We start from the raw sequence: 4,753 nt of genomic DNA, 5'->3' as shown, positions 1-4,753 counted from the left end.
CAACTGACTAATTCTATGCTCGAATGCAAAGGGGATTATGATTTTCAAAACGGGGGATCAAAAGCAGAGGCTTTGATCAAAGACAACTAAGTTGAATAGACATAGATTGAAAATCAATCAAGGTTTGATTTGTCGAACACCAGCTCGTGTCCAGGGTGACGTCTGAGCCGGAAGGACAATTCCAGGGAACAATTGATGATTGCGTGCATTCACACACATGGTGAAACAATAAGGTAAGGATGCCAATCGCAAAGGATTTTAATGAATATTGCTAGACAAATGGAAGTAACCATAATGTAAGAAGGTAAGGAGGAACAAGAGTAATAGGCTACTGAGGACTTTCGAAAGATCGAATTGCATTCCGAAGAATGTTGTGAAACACATGAACAACTATGGACGAACAGATACTCGGCATGGGCGAGTAATTATTCGTAGGGGTATTCATGCGGAAAGGAACTGTAGGGCAGTAAGCATAAAGGTTTCTCGAAACATCGGAGAGTATTTCAGGACATCTTGTAATAATAAGAGCAACTAGGGATGAAGGTATGAACGACAATGTAGGTAGTTACCCATAAGAATTTATCGATGGTAGGGATTGCAACGGCGAAGGGCACAAGGGTTTCGGGAAAACATCGGAGAGTAACTTCAGAATCTTCTGGTGCACCAAGCATTCATCTAGAGTGAGGGGCTCTCCGGGAGAAAGTATTTACGAGAACCTAGAGTTAGAGTTAACAAAACCATTTAACCCGAATAGAAGAGAGATTAGAGTCCCAAAGTATAGTCGAGGAGTAAAAGATCCCAATACCACCCAATGGTGACGTGGGCCCATAAGCCACAAATCCATGTTAGTAAAATAGTTTTTCAAACACTAGACTCAACTTCGGCCAAGGAGTTGGAAAGGGGGATCCTATAGGCAGTCAGCTCTAATACCAACTTGTGACGCCCCCGATTCAATCTTACACTAATCATACACGCAAATGTGTACGATCAAGATCAGGGACTCACTGGAAGATATCACAACACAACTCTAGACAATAAATAAAACAATACAAGCTTTATATTACAAGCCAGGGGCCGCGAGGGCTCGAATACATAGCTCGATACGCTAGAGTCAGCGGAAGCAACAATATCTGAGTACAGACATAAGGTTAACAAGGATGCCTTAAGAAGGCTAGCACAAAAGCAACACGATCGAAGAGGCAAGGCCTCCTGCCTGGGACCTCCTAACTACTCCTGGTCTTCGGCGGCCTTCATGTAGTAGTATCCGTCGGCGGTGGCATCTAGCTCCAAGGATCCACCATCTGGTTGCATCAACCGGAAAGAAGAAGAAGGGGGAAAAGGGGGTAGCAAAGCAACCGTAAGTACTCATCCAAAGTACTCACAAGCATCAGATCTATACCAAGTATGCATTGGTATCAAATGGAAGGGACGTATGTGTGGACTGAACTACCGAATGCCAGAATAGAGGGGAAGGCCTAGCCTATCGAAGACTAGCATCTTCAAACAACTCCAAGCATCTTGCAGCATGTAGAAGAGTAAAGAATAGCAGTTTATAATTAACAAGCATGTTGTAACATTAATGCCCATAGATCATTCCTCGACTCCCGACGAGAAAGCAATCTCGGAGCCACATATCTCAAGTATCCATTTGTAGTTGTATAAGATCATGATATAAGTCTGAACGTCTGTTACCATGGACACGGCTATTAATAGATAATCTTCCCTGCAGGGGTGCACCATGTTTTCCAACACGGTCTATCATTCTGGCCGGAAACACATTTCTAGGGTCAATGCCAGGCCTCGGAAGATCAACACGTTGCAACCTACCTAGGTTCAGCAGAGAGGTCCCCGCCGGTCTACCTCCTAAGCACTCCGGGGTCTGGGCCCATCGCCTCTTGCACTCCGGGTCATTGCACGCAGGGCGGGTCCAGGCTCCACCACTACAGGATGGCAATGATGCCTTAAGAAGGCTAGCACAAAAGCAACACGATTGAAGAGGCAAGGCCTCCTGCCTGGGACCTCCTAACTACTCCTGGTCTTCGGCGGCCTCCATCTAGTAGTATCCGTTGGCGGTGGCATCTGGCTCCAAGGATCCACCATCTGGTTGCATCAACCGGAAAGAAGAAGAAGGGGGAAAAGGGGGTAGCAAAGCAATCGTGAGTACTCATCCAAAGTACTCGCAAGCATTAGATCTATACTAAGTATGCATTGGTATCAAATGAAAGGGACGTATCTGTGGACTGAACTGCAGAATCCAGAATAGAGGGGAAGGCCTAGCCTATCGAAGACTAGCATCTTCAAGCAGCTCCAAGCATCTTGCGGCATGTAGAAGAGTAAACAATAGCATTTTATAATTAAGAAGCATGTTGTAACATTAATGCCCAAAGATCCTTCCTCGACTCCCTGCGAGAAAGCAATCTCGGAGCCACATATCTCAAGTATCCATTTGTAGTTGTATAAGATCAGGATATAAGTCTGAACGTCCGTTACCATGGACACGGCTATTAATAGATAATCTTCCTTGCAGGGGTGCACCACGTTTTCCAACACGCTCGATCACTCTGGCCGGACACACCTTTCTGGGATCAATGCCCGGCCTCGGAAGATCAACACATCGCAGCCCTACCTAGGCTCAGCAGAGAGGTCCCCGCCGGTCTACCTCCTAAGCACTCCGGGGTCTGGGCCCATCGCCTCTTGCACTCCGGGTCATTGCACGCAGGGCGGGTCCAGGCTCCACCACTACAGGATGGTGTCGGCCCAGCCGTGCCGCACTGCTAAACTGGACGTCTGACAAAGCTTCAGCTGATACACGACGCCGAGGCCCATAACTATTCTCGCGTGGTGGTTGGTGCGTAAAGGCCAGAGGCCAACTCAGAACAAATACCCAAACCATAGTGTATTATTAGCTTGCGGAGACGAGCATAGACTCACGATCGAAGTGACCCCGTCGCCCCGTCTCGTGGACTTACGACAAGGGCCCAGAATGCCCCGCCGTGCCACGTCTATTTCTTGCGGGTGCTCTCCGGGCCCACCCGACTTTCACCAAGGTCTCAATTAAAGTCATTGTAACCGTGTGTCCAAACATCAAGGGGAAAGCCCGAGGAATCACCCACGGAGGATTCCACTCGATGTAACCATCAAGGTGAACATAAGAGGATCCACCCTCGAGGTTCACACTTGAGGTGTTGCAGGACAGAGTCGTATCGGGAATGGTGAAAGAGGAACCACCCTCGATGACCACGACCAAATAGCTACACTACAGAATTATCATCAGGAGTGCGTTATAAGGGATCACCCTCGGCACTCGATAGTAGCTCTGCAGAGTCGAGCAACTAAAGGGGCGTGATGTGATGTGAGGTGTCAGGCTCTGGTCGTCGGTCACGTTGATCGAGGCGTCGATGGTGAAGCAGGGGCAACAAGGGCAAGGTGGAGGTCATTGATCGATCACTAACCAACCTATACTAATCAGTTTAGGATAAGCACTAAGTAACAATAAGCAGGTACAAAAGCAGGCTATGCATCAGAATAGGATCAAACAATAACAGTAGCAAAATCTAATGCAAGCATGAGAGTATAGAATGGGCGATATCAGGATGATCAAAGGGAGGGCTTACCTGGTTGCTCAGGCGGGAAGGAGGGGTCGTCGTCGACGTAGTCGATCACAGCGGCATCGACAGCCGTCACGGGGTCTACCGAAGAGAAGAGGGGGGAGAAAACAGTAAATACATAGCAAGCAAGAGCATAATAGGATAACAGGCAGAGCTAGACGTGTTCTAACGCGGTGCTACACAATACCGGTAAAGGGGGACAACATCCGGGAAAGTTTCCCAGGTTCTGGACGTCTGTTAGACAGATGAACCGGATGGGAAAGGTTGCATGTTCGCCATGCTAGGGACATGTGGCGGACGAACGGACCGCGTGTTCGGATTCGTCTTGTCGTTCTGAGCAACTTTCATGTAGAAAACTTTTTCATCCGAGCTACGGTTTATTTTATATGAATTTCCAAAGTTTTATCAATAATCTAAAATTTCTGGAATTGTGCATTCATTTTAATCTGAATTGACCAAGTCAAACTGACTAGTCAAAAGCTGACTGGGGGTCCACCTGTCAGTGACTAGACTTAGTTAGACTTTAATTAAATTAGATTGATTAGAAGTGGGGGCCACATGTCATACCTACATTAGACTAACTAGCAAAAATGCCCGTGCGTTGCAACGGGAGAAAACAATACCATAGGACATAGTGCAATAAACATGACCCAATAATATGTGCATGCCCTATTATTTGAACATAGATACCCATATGTATCGTTCACTTAAAAAACGTGTTATGGCACTGCTAATAGAACTTTATGGCATTCTAGCAATGTCTCGCTAATAGCACACTATTTGTTGCTTATCCTCCTTGTCTCGCCGATCAGTGGTCATGGTATACACTTGCAAATATAACAAATGTACCTCACTACATATACGATGAATCAATGCTTTTCATTCGTTAAGAGCGAAACGGACAGGTTAAAGGGTATATAGGCCATTGTAAAGTTACCGAAACAGAAGAGAAAAGGCAAACACTATTAGTTAAAAGCTAGAAGGTTCACTGCAGACCATAAGACGACTACCCCATCCATTTCACTCCTTTCATTCCCTGCATGAAGGAAGGCTCAGAGCTCTTCCGAGATTGAGGTGAATCATTAACCCACATGTCACTGCTCTCTAAAATAAAGATCAATGGAATCAATGTTTTGTTGGGCTTG

Source organism: Triticum aestivum, chromosome 5B (genome assembly GCF_018294505.1).
Source record: "Triticum aestivum cultivar Chinese Spring chromosome 5B, IWGSC CS RefSeq v2.1, whole genome shotgun sequence".
Lineage (NCBI taxonomy): Eukaryota > Viridiplantae > Streptophyta > Magnoliopsida > Poales > Poaceae > Triticum > Triticum aestivum.
The sequence above is the reverse complement of the archived record's forward strand: the minus strand, read 5'-3'. Positions refer to the sequence as shown.